Source organism: Dermacentor andersoni, chromosome 1 (assembly GCF_023375885.2).
Source record: "Dermacentor andersoni chromosome 1, qqDerAnde1_hic_scaffold, whole genome shotgun sequence".
In the NCBI taxonomy this organism is placed as follows: domain Eukaryota; kingdom Metazoa; phylum Arthropoda; class Arachnida; order Ixodida; family Ixodidae; genus Dermacentor; species Dermacentor andersoni.
The window spans coordinates 192,090,504-192,107,810 of record NC_092814.1 but is presented as its reverse complement, the minus strand read 5'-3'; the positions used below and the strand labels follow the sequence as shown (position 1 = coordinate 192,107,810).

At 47.3% G+C, this 17,307-nt stretch overlaps 1 long non-coding RNA gene across 1 annotated transcript in view; it reads right to left on the bottom strand.

The window, feature by feature from the left end:
• The window catches only part of LOC129380833 (uncharacterized), an 85,654-nt gene extending 69,330 nt beyond the window's left edge, over nucleotides 1-16,324 (bottom strand). The window contains exon 1 of the long non-coding RNA XR_008609042.2: nucleotides 15,064-16,324. This is a non-coding gene — a long non-coding RNA (uncharacterized lncRNA). The remainder of the gene's footprint in view (nucleotides 1-15,063) is intronic.
• Nucleotides 16,325-17,307: the final 983 nt, after the last annotated feature.

Here is a 17,307-nt window from a genome sequence, read left to right as displayed (position 1 = left end):
CGCGCTTATTATGCCAAGAAAGGCGTCGTCATCCTCGTCATCTTGCGGCGGTGGGTCAATGGGGGCGCGTGATAGGCAATCGGCATCTGAGTGTTTTCTTCCGGACTTGTATGTTACAGTGATGTCGTATTCTTGTAGTCTGAGGCTCCACCGCGCCAGCCGTCCTGAAGGGTCCTTTAAGTTAGCTAGCCAACACAACGCGTGGTGGTCGCTGACGACTTTGAATGGCCTGCCATAGAGGTAAGGGCGGAATTTAGCTGTAGCCCAAATGATGGCGAGGCATTCCTTTTCAGTCGTAGAATAATTGCTTTCCGCTTTTGACAGCGACCGGCTAGCATACGATATCACCCGTTCAAGTCCTTCTTTCCTCTGGACTAGGACGGCACCGAGGCCTAGGCTACTGGCGTCAGTGTGGATTTCGGTATCGGGGTCCTCGTCGAAGTGTGCAAGTACCGGCGGCGACTGCATGCGTCGTTTGAGTTCTTGAAATGCCTTGGCCTGCGGCGTTTCCCACATGAACTCGACATCACATTTGGTTAGATGTGTTAGCGGCTCCGCGAGGCGTGAAAAGTCCTTGACAAAGCGCCTATAGTAGGCACACATGCCAAGGAATCTGCGCACTGCCTTCTTGTCGGTTGGCTGCGGGAACTTTGCGATGGCAGCTGTCTTCTGTGGGTCGGGGCGTACTCCTGATTTGCTGATGACGTGGCCTAGGAACAAAAGCTCATCGTAAGCGAATCGACACTTTTCCGGCTTCAGAGTGAGCCCTGATGACTTGATGGCCTCTAGTACTGTCGCAAGCCGCCTCAGGTGATCGTCGAAATTTCCGGCGAAGACGACGACGTCATCCAAGTAAACGAGACAGGTCTGCCACTTCAAACCTGCTAAAACTGTGTCCATCACGCGCTGGAACGTTGCAGGAGCCGAGCACAGTCCGAATGGCATAACCTTGAACTCGTAGAGGCCGTCTGGGGTGACGAAGGCCGTCTTTTCGCGATCTCTTTCGTCGACTTCTATTTGCCAATAGCCAGACTTGAGGTCCATTGACGAGAAGTATTTAGCGTTGCAGAGCCGATCCAGTGCGTCGTCTTTCCGTGGGAGGGGGTATACGTCCTTCTTCGTGATCTTGTTCAGACGACGATAATCGACGCAGAAACGCAGGGTACCGTCCTTTTTTTTCACCAGGACTACAGGAGATGCCCACGGGCTTTTGGACGGCTGGATGATGTCGTCGCGCAGCATTTCGTCGACTTGGTGCCTTATAGCTTCACGTTCTCGCGTCAAAACTCGGTATGGGCTCTGGCGGAGAGGTCGAGCGCCCTCTTCGGTTATTATGCGATGCTTTGCGACTGGGGTTTGTCGAATCCTCGATGACGTCGAAAAGCACTCTTTGTATCGTCGAAGTAGACTTCTGAGCTGTTGTTGCTTAATCGTGGGGAGACTTGGATTTATGTCGAAGTCTGGCTCGGGAACTACGGTCGTCGGGGTAGATGCGGCAGAATCCGAGAGGACAAACGCATTGCTGTTTTCCAGAATTTCCTCGATGTATGCGATCGTCGTGCCCTTGTTGATGTGCTTGAACTCCTGGCTGAAGTTTGTCAGCAACACTTTCGTGTGTCCTCCGTGCAGTCGAGCAATCCCTCTTGCGACGCAAATTTCACGGTCTAGCAGTAGACGTTGGTCGCCTTCGATGACGCCTTCTACGTCAGCGGGTGTTTCGGTGCCGACCGAAATAAAAATGCTGGAGCGAGGCGGGATGCTCACTTGATGTTCGAGCACACTCAAGGCGTGGTGACTACGAGGGCTCTCCGGCGGTATCGCATTATCTTCCGACAGCGTTATTGACTTCGACTTCAGGTCGATGACTGCGCCGTGTTGGTTGAGGAAGTCCATGCCGAGAATGACGTCTCGTGAACACTGTTGGAGGATAACGAAGGTGATAGGGTAAGTCCGGTCGTGGATGGTAATTCTTGCCGTGCACATTCCTGTCGGCGTAATCAGGTGTCCTCCAGCGGTCCGAATTTGAGGGCCTTCCCATGCAGTCTTAACCTTCTTCAACTGGACGGCGATGTGTCCACTCATGACTGAGTAATCGGCGCCTGTGTCGACTAAGGCGGTGACTGCGTGGCCATCTAGAAGCACGTCGAGGTCAGTGGTTCTTTGTCTTGCGTTGCAGTTGGGTCTTGGCGTCGGATCACGGCTGCGTCGTGTTGAACTGAAGCTGGTACGTCGCGTCGTCAAGTCGTCTTTCGTCGGTGTAGTCTTGGCTTCCTGACTTCCTCGGGACGGCGGCGTGTCGTTATTATGTCGTCGAGATGGTTTTTTCGGCGTCTTCTTCGGCGGCGGAGGATCTTCGTCAGTTCGACGAACAGCAACCGCACCTCCATCGGTTGCTGCTTTTAGTTTTCCGGATATGGGCTCGCTGACCGGCCCCGGGCTGGGCCAGTGTATGGTCGGCGCTGCGGCGAGAGGTAGCGGCCTGGTGATGGCGAACGCGACGGTCGTCGAGAGCTCCACTGAGTAGCGGCGAGGTAGTCGGCGATATCGCGAGGGCGTTCACCTTGCTGCGGGCGCGGAGCGTTGACGGCGAAACCTCGCAGTCCCATCTCCCGGTATGGGCATCGGCGATAAACATGGCCGGCTTCTCCGCAGTGATAGCAGAGCGGGCGGTGGTCGGGGGCTCGCCAAATGTCCGTCTTCCTCGCGTAGGTGCGCTGGGCGATGGGTGGGCGTGCTGGCGGCGGCGGCGGCGGACGACGGAATTGCGTCGTTGCAGGGCCCTGGCGTGGTCGCGGAGGGGGACCTTCACGGCGTGCGACGGCGGCGTATGTCATCGCTTCTGGCTGGGGCTGCGGTAATTGTGGTTGCAGCTCGGAAACTCCAAGCGATCGGTGCACCTCTTCTTTCACGATGTCGGCGATCGAAGCCACTTGGGGCTGCGACAAAGGCAGGACCTTGCGCAGTTCTTCACGCACAATGGCCCTGATTGTCTCCTGAAGGTCGCCGGAATTCAGTCCTTGGATGGCGTACTGCGGCGTGAGCCCCTGGCGGTTATATTGCCGGGTGCGCATCTCCAGAGTTTTCTCGATCGTCGATGCTTCTGCAGAAAACTCAGCTACGGTCTTCGGCGGGTTACGAATAAGTCCTGCGAAAAGTTCTTGTTTGACGCCCCGCATCAGGAAGCGGACTTTTTTCTCCTCTGACATTTCCGGGTCGGTGTGCCGGAAAAGGCGGGCCATCTCCTCCGTGAAGATCGCGATCGTCTCGTTTGGCAGCTGCACTCTGGTTTCTAGTAGTGCTTGGGCTCGCTCTTTTCGCACGACGCTTGTAAACGTTTGCAAGAAGCCGCTTCGGAACAGGTCCCACGTTGTTAAGGTGGCTTCTCGATTCTCGAACCAGGTCCTGGCGGCGTCTTCCAGTGCGAAATAGACATGCCGCAGCTTGTCGTCGCTGTCCCAACCGTTAAACGTAGCGACCCTCTCATACGTCTCGAGCCAGGTTTCCGGGTCCTCGAATGTTGATCCGCGGAACGTCGGAGGTTCCCTGGGCTGCTGCAGCACGATGGGGGACGCTGGGGCTGCCATTGGGGTTGCCTTGTCCACGATCTTCTTGGTCTTCTCAGATAGAAGTCCGTGCTCCGGGGGCAGCTGTTGAAGACGGCAGCTTGCTCGATGCTCCGGGACTACGTTGGTGTTCTCTTTGCGGTCCGGGCTTGGATCACGGCATGTCGGGGGCGTCCGGTACATGAAAGAAAAGCACCTCCACCAGATGTCACGCGGTAGTGACGGTGGAGAAAGCAGCAATACGGTGGAATACAAAACTAGCTTTTATTGGGCGAACCTGTGCCCACAAAAACAGGCTACACTTATAGCACAACGATAGCGGCGAACACGGTCTGCGATCGTCGGAAATCTGATCAGCGAGTCAAGCGCGTCGGCTTTTATAGAGCAGTCGTCGAATGTTCCAGACTAGTCGTTCGGACCCGCGTACCTTCCACAAAGTTCTACACCATTCGCGTTACACGATGAAATCAGATAACACAACGTTCGGCGACAACAGATAGCCGGGTAGAAGTATCGATAACTTTCCAGAAACTTCGGATACATGCAGGCGCGTCCCGCGCTGTGCGATTACATTTCTTAGGTGGCGAAACGTGGTCGCCCGATAAAGATAAGTACACGTGTCAATATCAACTTTGTCAAATCGTTCGTCCCACGACAGTGAGGGAGTCTAACGCCAAAAGCCGAAGCAGAGCTCAGGGTGTCTACCAAGTTGACATTTCCAAATTCCCTGAGTTTTCCAGGTTTTCCCTGAGTGCCTTTGTGAAATTCCCTGAGTGATGCAGAACTATGTTTTATGTCAAGACGGGCTGGAACTATATCGCCCGATGCTGTCACTCTTTAATAAGCATATGAATTTTTTTTTAAAAGAACCGACTTAATCCAATTTGAATACTAAGGAGTAGTGTTTATGTTATTCAAAAAAAGAATAGAAGGGAGGGGTTAGTAAAATACACAGCAAATAAAATGTCTTCGAAAGAAATTTCAAATGGAGTCAGACATTCTCAAATACAAATAAAAAGGAGATGCATACAGAAGCAAATATTTTCGAATATGAGCTATTTATACCAACTGATAGCAAGCTCAGTGGTATGAGGCCCGAATTTTGTCGCAATTGAGAGTCTCTCTCAACAGCTCGTAAGTCAACCTCAACTGTCCTGACATACTCTCAGCCCGCGCACGACGCCTCAGTGTTGTGTTTCACTGCTTAAGGAGTTTATTTTGGTTTGTATGAGGGACACCTGCATCTCGGAGTCAGCCAAGAGTGTTTTTTGAGCTCAGGCTCCTTCAAAGAAACGCTCGCATACTTCATTCCCCGTTCATTCCTCAATGCGTCGGTCCTTTCTGTTCTCGTGCTCCTTTTGTCACGCGTTCGCACTATGGACCATTTGAAGCATACTATTGGTCAGTTTACAGTCACCGTCCAATTTTTCGGACCCCCTAGGGTCCGCGAAAACTTGCGAAAAATCAGGCAGTCCGAAAAAATAAATGCATGTCTTTTACTGCCCTTAAGGGCTAAAATCATCACAGGCACGTCCGAAAAAGCTCTGAATGCCTGTCAGTACACTTATTAGGCATAGCGGTGCTCCTACTGTGACAGGAGAGGGCGGGTGCACGCGTGTAAAATTAAGGAATATATACTGTGTCCCGTGACAGTTGCCCCTTCCTACGCTTGTTAAGCTTCACCGCAATACTTTTGCTAATGCGTCACCGCGTTGCACAACTGTACCGAGGCGAAACTAACTTTCAGAAACCAGCATTATGGAATGCGCCTTGCTTTCCGAGCTTCGAAGCCAAAATTATTGCTCACAGCGGAGAAATGAAGAAACACGGCACCGAAGCAAGAAGCTTAATAGCGAACGTCGAAGCAGCTAGGCGTAGCGTTGCCGCAGTGGTGGCTACGGCTGCCAGCGGATCTGCGTGCGATAGCGCCGGTTCGAGGCGGCGAGGTAATCAAAATGGCAGCGGTGGTGGCTTTGATTAATGCCGTTTTGGACCTGCGGTCATGCGGAACGTCCGGAAAATCGGACGGCAAAGAGTTCTTGCGTCCGAAACTTCAGACGTTCTGATACATTGACTCTATGGGCTACGTGGTGGTGCCGCGAAGCCGTCCAAATTATCGGGAATCCGGAAAGTCGGTCGTTGACTCTACACTGGCAACTCCTCCAGCCGACGACAGGGCGTAAAAGTCGATTCGTTACGATCCCTGTCTGTTACTCGAACCAGCATTACCACGACTTTCGACCCTTTCAATAAAATTACAGCTAATTTTCCCTGATAGAGGCACAAATTCCCTGAGCTTTCCCTGAATTTTTGCAGACTACTAAAATCCCTGAGAATTCCCGGTTTTCCCGGTTTTCCCGGTTGGTAGACACCCTGAGAGCTATGCTTTACACTCTTAAAAATGTTTGAACCCTTTGGGGCTTATCTTGTCCCACAGCAATAATCGTCATCTATTTTTCCCGCATTTCCTTTCTTTAACGCTGCGAGCTCGGTACGTCCAGGTTACGAACGAACGGCATGCGCGTCATCAGTGGGACGCAGCATTCTCGACAGGAAAGTAGCGAGTGCATGCAGAATTTCGAATAAAGGAAACGCAAGCATGACAGATGACGATTATTGTTGTGGGACAAGATAAGCCGCAATGTGTGCAACCTTTCTTTAAGGGTGTAGTTCGTCCGACGCGACTACTACGTCAGGGTCATTCTTGGTGGCGAAGTTCTTTTAAGAGCGAGTATAGAAATTATTTTTAGGATTCTAAGCCTTTTTGTAACATACTTCCGCCATTTTCATTGTGCATGTGCGAAGAGCAGTGGCGAATATGCGTGGCTAGTCGACAACGAAGCATGCGTCTTCATCACTACTGCCATCGTACAGTCTCAATGCGTACAAATTGTGGTGCGTTACCGCTGTACCTGATGTCAAGGCGTCACTACGATACGCTGAGTTTTGAAAAGCGTTTCCGGTGCAGAGCCTTCTCTAACAATGCATTCCATTTGTCGAACTGGTTGTATCTACAGGCAAATTGAGATAATGATAGGAATAATCAATTGAGCGTATAAACACAATAACGGGCATCTATAGTTCGGCAGGATAAAAAAAAAAAAAAGACGATCTGGCAAAGTGCGGACAAGTTACCAATTTAATTTCACCGTATATTTATAAAAAATATAATTATAATATACTTTTCACCGCCTGATTAATGGCTTATCCCCTAGAGTGGGTTGCGTCCGTTTCACTGTGGAACAACAAGAACAACAACTCTTCGTACTCGGCAGACCTCTTTACCATCACCTCATTCGCTATCACGGTAGGCCTGTCTCTATCGACGGGAACCTTTTCTTTTTTCCATATAGACGACTTTATAAAATGTGGCGCCGGAATCGGAAAGGCGATCCTTGCGTCGCATGTTGAAGTTCGTCGTTTGTCTGTTGCAAGAGTATATTGCGAATTTCTCTCGCGGCAGATCTCTGCGAACGTTTACGATAGCTTGCATTAAAAACATAAAGCGACTTTTCGGCATTTGAAAATCTCAGTGATCTTCCGGTTCAAAAGCTAACGAGTGCGCGTAACGCCGTCCACGTTTACGAGCCTCCATGACCAGGATCGCTGGCAATTTTGGCCGTGTTCTTACGCTGTGTCACAGGAATCACCGCATGAAGAGACGGGCGTAGAAAAAGGCAGAACAGAAAGAGGCGCTCGTAAAATCGACAACACTGAACTTTTCGTGCGGCTCTCGACAACGCATCCGTGTGCAGCTGTGTGCTTATTACCTATAGGCAGCTTATACGGTTGCCGTACTTTGCTCCAGATTTTGTGTCGATCGAAAGAGGCGGGGAGTTAAGAGCGAGTGGTCGGCGAACTCATAAATGCTGTTCATGTAGGCCTGGGTGATCTCCTGGGCCAAGCCCCTTATTTACGAATCGATGGAAGTGATATAGAGAACTCCTCCTCCGATGAGATTTCGGTCGTTACGGCTCCTGAACTGAAGAAGCTTAGCTTCGCCACGTGGCCTGCTCTCTTGCGTCGGCATTCTACGGACCTCGACATGGCAGCGCAACGCGCTCTGTGGCATAGAGTCGAGAAACGAAAGAGTTGCACTTTTCTTCTTTTGCCTGGACACACATGTAACCTTATTGATTCTATTCAACCTAAACACGCTTAACAGTCGCAACTTCTGGCCGGCCTTTTTTGTATAGTTTTGTATAGTTTGTGGGGAATAAAATTTCTGCGTGCGCAGGTATTGAGCATTATGTATCTTCGAATGGCGCTCTTCTTGGAAGCTGCACTGCAATAGACATCGCATAACTCGGTCTAATCGGCATAGTTGTTCGGCAAGAAGTCGCAGTGGCACAAGAACGCGCGTTGGGTTTAGTCCTATGAGAAAAAAAAAACATATTAGACCTAAGAATGTATTTAAAGCAGTTAAATTGAAGTAGACAACTCGAAAGAGAGGATAAGTTAATGGTCATAGCCGCTTGCGAATCTTGAAAACAAGAGGGACAGCTTGTTAGAAACATCGAAAGCTTTACGTTTCTGATAAAGTTGAGGCCGGTGGTCGTAAAGGGGCGCCAGTTATCGCCTGCGTTCTTAAGCTTATTTCACTCTTTGGACAGTGCTGCACAGATATGGACCCCCTATCGCGCCATTGTGCGCGATTTAATATGCAGCCAACCTTCATCCCCAACGCATTGGGACGACTCTACACAACTAACCACTGTCCCTATATTTTAACACTGAACTCACAGCTTGTCTGCCCTCTAGAGAACGAGGGTACTTGATACTGTGTATCTTGAAGACGACAGAGTTTCCATCACCACATCAAGAAGCTTCCTGATAACTAAATATATTTTTTGCCTAACAATGCTGAGTGCCTTTGTTTCTCTGTCGGTATAGTGTGTGAGGATGATAGGTTTGCGGACTGACCGTAGGTGCACCGCCATTCCTTATTATCTTGGAGTGCATTTATTGATATCACTTTATCAAGCACGCCTCTATTTAGTTTAGTTATTGTACCTTGAGGCGCCCTGACAAGAAAACGAAGACAAAGCTTGATGATAGGCTAAGAACATGAAGACAGTACTCGCATTGCGTTTCCCCGCTTTCGCTTTTATTTTCCAGCGCTCGATTAAATGCGTTTTCTTTCCACATGCAATAAAAGCGTTGGACTATGAGAGACACCATAGTGCATAGCTTTGGATAAATTTTGGCCACTCGGGGTTTTCTTAATGCGCGACGAAATATCCGTATGCACACGTTGTGCATTCCATTGGCACCGGAATGCAGTCGCCGCGGCAGGAATTTGCATAACTGGCACCTCGCACTAGCAGCCGAACGAATGCAGTATAGTCGCTGAGTAATCGAGTCGGGTCTTTTGCGCTGGAGCGCTATGGTTGCTACTGCTTCGTTGTTATTATGGTTGCTCGCTAGGCGCTGCCATCCTGGTTCTCTCAAGCATTAATGACTTAGCGCCAGCTCACCCAGGTCGTGGTTTTGATGCACTGCCATTGAGACGTGCCGACTCTAGCAGTTATCATCCAAGCAGTACTCAAAAGGAAAACCATGATTCTATCGCAAACATTCAATTCGTTACCCATCCTTTTCGTTCTTTGGCGTCACATCGAAGGGCATCATGCTTATGTCCTCACTTGGATCGTAATCTCCTGCGCAATGGGAGACGAGAACAAAGTAAAATTGAACGAAAAGAATCGTTGCATTATACCTAGGCCCCGCAGGGTCAGGCTGTCATTCACAAATTTACGATCGCCCCTCCAATGGTTATTTATATATATATAATTAGAAGCCATCAAACAAGGACACCAAGGATAACCCAGGGGAAGTTAATTGTACTTAATAATTGAATTAAAGAAATGATAAGTTTATGGAAATGAAAGTGGATGAAAAAAACAATTTGCTGCAATTGGCGAACGATTTATCGTCTTCGCATTACGCGTGCGATGTTCTACCAACCAACCCTTGTCTTCTCGTATGTATACACACGTCTGTGCCGCCAATTCTTGCTGGAGTGAAACATAGCTGGCTGTATGCGGAAAAGACTACGGTCAATCGTTTACGCGGGCACTCCGAGACAAAGTGTGACAATTTCATCTCCGCATAACGTTTACTGCTATAGAGAAATAAGGACCTGAAAAAATAAAATTGTTATCTCAGAAAATTAACAGAAATTGAGAAAAAAAAGGAGGAAGACCTCGAGCATCCCCGTCCCTCGAACGCTAATATGGATCATTAGGCGGAGCGCTGTCTTTCTGATTAGATGAGTTTTGTGCCTATCATCTGGAGCTCCCGCGAGACGCATCTTACACGCTGTACAAGTTGTATGAACGTTTCTCTAGTCGGAAATACCCTCACAGTACTTTCCTGGTCGCCCCGCGTCCTTGAAGGCAGCGCACTTGGTTGGCCTGTCGCCGAAACAGGCGGTCATTTTTCTTCCATCCCGCGTCCAGTGTGCCCTGAGCTGGAAGCGATCGTTCTGAACACTGGATCCGCGAACGCGGTGAAACGGCCTCAAAGGAAGCGCACTTTATGGCAAAGCGAAAAGACGGCCAATAATTGCTCGGCAGACGCCGCTCGCTCGCTGAGGGCCTGCGCTTGACAGCTTGAGCAAGATAAAGGGGAACTTTAATTTCGCACGAGCGCCGCGTCGTGGTTTCTCGGCGATGTGTCCACTTACGGCTCATCGGCGCGGACATCTCGGAGCGTGAATCTGGCAATCTGTTGTTATACGTACTAGATATCTATCTGCACATCGGTGTCGTCTATGTCGCATGTGCACAAAAGCAAAGCAAAAGCCTCGACGAATACGCGAGTTGAGAAGCAAAGGGATCATTTCCTTTTAGGATGCTCTCATCACGAGACGCCAAATCACCGGCAGAAATCGTCATTATTGGCATTAGATCGGAGAGTCTTTAATTTAAAGAAATTATGTGAGCGTGACCACGCAACATTACTGTCTAATGTAGCGTTAAAAGCCTCTCGAGGACAAATGGCATACTTCTGCGCTTTTATCGTATGTACATACACCATAGAATCCTTTCCTAAGACAGTCTTGTTGAAATGAGTGTTTATTTCTACTGTCATTTTGTGCATCGTATGTTTAATGGTAACTCTGTTTTGTTCGCACTGTTGCTTTTTTTTAGCTTTATGCTGGGTAGTTTTGACAGATATCTAGTAGAATGCATGTCGGTGCATGTTGTATATATACATACCTAATGCACATGTGTGTCATATATGTACAGTATGTTTCATGTATATCTATGATCACAGTACCAATATTATCAGGGTTATACGTGTGAACAACATCTTTTTTGTAAAACATCAACTCTTTATGAGACAAGTAGCCGGTGGGATATTCGTGTGCCAACTAAGTGCGTCTATAATGTTAATACAAAAATTTTTTGGCACGACCAGATGTGGTAAAGAACATTTTGGATGGTGTATCCCGTTTTCTTTTTTTTTAAATATTTCTTTTCATTCATTCAGAATTTATTTAAGACAACGAAAAGGTTGTCCAGGGTGACGTGGCAAAAGGCATACTTTGCCTGACGAGGCCACGCCACCCGGATGATAGGCGGCACCACAGGCTACAAAAATCAAGAAAGAGCATTACATAATAGAACACACATTCAATATTTTTTACACAATACATAAGACATCCTTACAAAACACAGGCTTTCGGCGGAAAAACAAACAGCATACTTCAAAACACAATTCGACCATAGCAGTATTTACAAAACACACTAGTGATAGGTATACGTTCAGTTTTCACCTTTAAGGTTCATTTATGAGCATTGCTTTAATTAACATTTTGTATTTACGTATAGAGGGAGTGTTGCGTACAGTATCCAGAATAATAGGGTATTGATTAATTAAGTCAGGAATTTGCCATCCTAACCTCTGAAAACCGTAATTAGTGCGTACACGAGGTGTTTCCATACATTGTTTCCTAAGTTCGTATGTGCTAAGTTTAGTGTGATAGGTGGTTTCGAAGGTTATTTTGTCTAGTTTGTACTGGCGTAATATTTCCAGACATAATTTGTATGTGTGCAGTTTACTTATTTCTAGTATTCCATAAGACCTAAACAAGGGCCAGCAGCTGCGCAATAATTGTATTTTCCCAATAGCTCGTAACGCCCGCTTTTGAATTGCAAAGAGGGAATCTCGATTTGTTTTTGTCGTCGTTAACCATACAAGGGAACAGTAGCTTAAACGGGAATGTATTAATGAATAGTATATTTGCCGTTTTATGGACGCCGGGAGATATCTCAATTTGTTTAAAATGCCAACCGCCCGACAAAGATCACTTCGAAGCTGATCAACATGCGAATTCCATGAGAGATTTTCTTGAAACAGAACACCTAGAAAACGAATTTGCGAGCACTGTTTCAGCTGAGTGTTTTCAAAGTTTAAGTTTAGGTTGTCAGGAGCTTTTACACCTTTTGCTCTGAAGAGAATGTATTTGGTCTTACTAGTATTTAATTGCATCTTGTTTAGTTTTAACCATGTACTCAAGCCGGTCAACCAATAGTTAGCCTTTCTTTCGAGCGCATAGGGGTCAATACCTGAGAAAAAGACATTAGTGTCATCAGCGTACAACACTAGGTTTTCGCTGCCTGGTATATTCACAATATCATTCAGGTATAAAATAAAGAGTACAGGTCCGAGAATAGATCCCTGAGGCACACCATATTTTATTGTTTTTACGTGTGAGGCTGCAGCATTTATGACAGTAAACTGCTCTCTTGACGTTAAATAGCTCTCAATTAAGGTCAACGACACGCCACGGAATCCGTAAAGTGGAAGCTTTCTTATTAGAACATCGTGCTGAACACAGTCGAATGCCTTTCTGAAGTCGAGGAAAATTCCCAGGGTGTGTGCCTTTTCTTCAATGTTGTTTAGAATTTTTTCCTTTATCCCAAGGAGTGCGGTTTCGGCTGATCTATCTTTCCTAAAGCCAAATTGTTCATCGGCTATAATATTTTGCGCGGTGAGAAAACGGACGAATCTTTTGTTTATAACCTGTTCGGCTACCTTTGCAAATACTGGTAGTACTGATATAGGCCTATAATTTGTTAGTTCGTTCGCTGGGCCACCCTTGTGCACAACAGTCACTTTGGCCAGTTTCATTTTCTGCGGAAAAACTCCTGTAGATAAAATAATGTTGCAAATGTGAGAGAGCGGACAACTGATTATTTCACCTACAGCCTTTAGAGGTTTCGGTTTAATTTCATCTGCTCCTGGAGCACAGCCATTTTTTAGTGTCAGAATAATATCTAGCACTTCACGTTCGTCAGTGGGTGCTAAAAACAATGTGTTTGCGGCGTTTGATGCAATGAACTGCTCGCACGGTGAATCAACTGAATTCCCATCGCATGATCCGACTGCAATGAAATGGTCATTAAATAAATTTGCGACTTCGTTGTCAGTCATAGCATCGTTTTGATACGGAACCTTTTTGTGCTGGGAATTTTTCGAGAGTACCTCCCTCACGGTTTGCCACATTAACCGTGAGTTACCCGTAATGTCTGCAAACTTTGTTATGTAGTATTCAAATCTTGATTTTCTAATATCTGCATTTAATTTGTTTCGAACTTTTTTAAACAGTGTAAAGTCATTTTCATGCTTGGTATTCAGGAATTTTTCAAACAGCCTGTTTTTTTGTTTGATTCTCATATGCAGTTCATGAGTGATCCAAGGCTTCCTTATCTTTTTTCGTTTTACCCATAGCTCGAGGGGAAAACACTTCTCGTATGCAGCCATAAAGCAGGAAAGAAAAGCCTCGTACGCTTTATTTGCATCTGTTTCCATTAAAATGGAGTCCCACCTTTGATTTGAGAGAAGATATTTGAATTTGCTGATATTTTTTCCAGAGTAATGGCGGATAAAAACTGGTTGCTTATTTGAATTAGGCCTTTTGTGAGGTAAAATGCAGTAGATTGGCAAATGGTCACTTAAATCGCACTTCAATACACCCGATTTGACAACGTCAGGCGGAAAGCTTGTAATGCAAAGGTCTAAAATACTTTGAGAGGTAGGAGTAATCCTAGTTGGCATATCTATTAAGTTACAGCACGCGTATGACACAAACAGCTCTTGTAGGCGCGAATAGCCGGAGGTATCTGATGAAACATTGAGATTAAAATCACCAACAAAAGCACACTGTAGTTTTAACTCAAGACTTAGTTCAAACAGTTCTTCCATACAGTTCAAGAAATGGTTCAAGGATCCAGATGGCGGGCGATAAAACACTCCTAGCAGGATGTCATAAAGTTGTACAACGACACATTCAATGTTTTCATTTATAATATTATATTCTGTGAGTGCATTGTACTTGAAGTGTGAGCGAATATACATCGCACTACCACCACCACGTTTGAAAGCGCGACATACGGATATGCAGTCGTAACCATCAAGAAAAGCACACTCATCATCAGAGGAAAACCACGTTTCAGTGAAACAAAGAATGTCAAAAGAATAGTTAAGGTCATTTAGAAATAAGTCTACCTCATCAAGTTTAGTTTTTAAGCTCCTAGCGTTAAGATGAAACAAAGAAAGTGTGTCTTTTTTTAAGAAAGCAGGTTCACAAGGAAGGTCAAAACATGAGTGCGTCATCTTGCACTAAAGAACACAAAGAACGCCCACATCGTGGGTGCTACAAGAGCACGTTACTGCAAGTTGATAAAATCCTGCTCACTGCGAATGACGAAAGCGGGGTCGCCGGTCTGCTTCCGCAGCAGAACTTTTCCGTTAGCATGCCAAACGTATGCGTAGCCATTCTTTTTTGCCCATTCTTTTGTCGAGGTTAGCAATGTGCGGGAGAGCCGCGTGATATTTTCGCAGATAAACAAGCTTTTCTCTTTTTGCAGCAAATGTCTGTTTGCCAGCCAAGTGTCACGGTCCTCTTGCCTCAAAAAGCGAGTGATAATAGCTGGCGTTTTGTCGGCCTTCGCTGGCAGCCTATGCACGGCAGCTATATCCTTCCTTGTTACATGCGGTACATTCAGTTTGGTAGCCACTTCGTTTATCTTTTCTAGTAGGTCCTCATCGACGGACTCAGAAACGCCATGTATTTCAAGATTTAAGCGGCGACTTCGCCACTCTAAGCTTTCGACTTCACGCTTTAGGTGAGCAATTTCATTTGCCGAGTCCGCCTTCTCAAGTTTGTCTACACGCTGACAAAGTTCTTTGGTGTTTTTTTCTTGATCAGTCAGCCGGTTTTGAAATTCGTCAAACTTATCTGAGATAAGCTGCACTGAGGCTTCTAATTCATTAATTCTTTTGGGCAAGGTTTGGAGAGCGTCAAGTTTAGTCTCAATTTTGAGCAAACGTGTTAACACTTCCTTTTCTGCACTAAGCTTCTCACTTCCATCTTCCACAGTGTGGCCATGTTTGCATGTATTGCACTTCCAGTTTTTTTTCACACGTTTTGTTTGCCACACCTCTTCGGTTATACCAGAACAGTCGCCAAAATGAAAACTAAACTTACATTCACAGCAGCTGGCAGAGGGCACATTTTCAGGCACAAGCGAGCGGCATGTACAACATCTCGACATGTCGTGCGGTGCAAAGGCAAATACACTTCAGGAAAACAATGTACTCGTGGCAGCAGCGGCAGGGTCGGCAACAAAAAAAGAGTCTAATCCTTATTAGTAAAGACGACCAACCTGTAAATATACAGAGTAGATTTCACTTGTCGTGCGTGCCGGTGGCTGCCGCTGCTGCCAAATGCGGGGAGACGCCCCCTCGGTCCTTGCTTGTTCGTCAGTTGTCGCTGGCGTCGGTGATGCAGGTGGCGATTTGCCTTCCCCAGAACTGTCTCGCTTCCACAGCGAAGGAAAAAAAAAAAAAAAACTTCGGGCGACGATCGGTTTTCATTTGCACCAGCGCAGCCGGAGCTGCTCTCGGCGGCCAGGAACTTTGGTCCACAGGCGAAGGACGCTGTAAATATACAGAGTAGATTTCACTTGTCGTGCGTGCCGGTGGCTGCCGCTGCTGCCAAATGCGGGGAGACGCCCCCTCGGTCCTTGCTTGTTCGTCAGTTGTCGCTGGCGTCGGTGATGCAGGTGGCGATTTGCCTTCCCCAGAACTGTCTCGCTTCCACAGCGAAGGAAAAAAAAAAAAAAAAAAACTTCGGGCGACGATCGGTTTTCAGTTGCACCAGCGCAGCCGGAGCTGCTCTCGGCGGCCAGGAACTTTGGTCCACAGGCGAAGGACGCTGTAAATATACAGAGTAGATTTCACTTGTCGTGCGTGCCGGTGGCTGCCGCTGCTGCCAAATCGACGCTTTCGCAATCCGCAACTTTCGACTTTACCACCCTCTGAAAGTGTCAGCTTTCGCACGAATTCAACTGTGATCATATGGCTGCTTCTGCCGGGGACGGTTTCGAGCGCAGTTCGTTCCCCTTATGAGGGATAATGTATCTTCAATGACCTACGGGCGTGATGCCACACCATACTCCCGGCAGCCTATACGCAGAGCTAGCACCAGCTTTCTATGCCTACGCTGTTATGGACACGCAGAGAGCCGCCACCATGCGACCTTCCCTCTCATCGCGCACGTGACGAATGATCCTTGTGGTCGTTACTCGGCCATTCTTTTATCTCGGTCGCAACGAAGCAAGATTCATGGTGTCATTTTAACGTTACCACAGGAGGACAGCGCGAAGAAAAAAAACTAAAATACACAAAAAAATTAAAGAAACACGCTTCCGCTTACGCATGGCTTCATTCAACAAAAATTGATGACATCGTTGTCGAGCGACAGGGAGGGCCGGGGGGGGGGGGGGGGGGTTGTAGTTGGCAGAGATTACACACACAGGTTTTGCAGCTCATAACTGCAGTGGGCACCATTAGCGAATCTAGAAATATATAGCGAAATTCAATATAAATCTACGTCCGAGAGTCCTACTCGTATGTGTACCATGTGCGGAGAGGGATGTAGTCGTTTGTGAAGTATTGTGTCAACGCAATCGTATGGGAACAACACTGCGAACGTCGTTAGCGATGTTGGCCAGCTGGGGGGTGTTCGGAGATTGTTGTTCGAAACGCGCGTTCAGTTTGCGTTCAGTTTCGCCTCACGCGACTGGCCTAGCTACGCCGCGCCGACGGGAGCGACTGACGGCGTCGGCGCGGCCTAGGCCAGTCGCGTGAGGCGAAAGGGAACGCAAACTGAACGCGCGTTTCGAACAACAATCTTCGATCGCGCCCCTGTTTTGTGGCTTCCTGCAGCCAGTTTTCTACAATGACTTGAATAAAAGTGAGATATGTTCCCGCTGACGCTTGGAGCATCGGCCGCCGACGCAATCATTCTAGCATCATTGCGGATCTGTGGGTTGTCTCTCATGTTGCAATCGTTTCAGTGCCTGCAGATAAAGCACAATACACAAGTATTCGAGACAATGTGCTTTATGCTTTCGGGCGTTGGCACCATTCCTGACAAACGTAGCTTTAGATATACTTGCCGCAATGGTGTCCCTAATTGCCAGGTGCAACGCGAGGGTACATTATGTTGCAGAATTGTTAGCACCCCATCAATATTCGGCCATAATATCTTTACGTCCTGACGACGCACTTTCATTACGTGCACATTTCAACGTTTCCTGCATTTCAACGCTGTGCATTTTGGCGAAGCTTGTAGAATAGAAAGGAGCACTCCACGTATATTTTATGCATAACTTATATCAGCTTACCTTCGCACTTACTTGATGACAGCGATCGGCGTAGGGGTGGC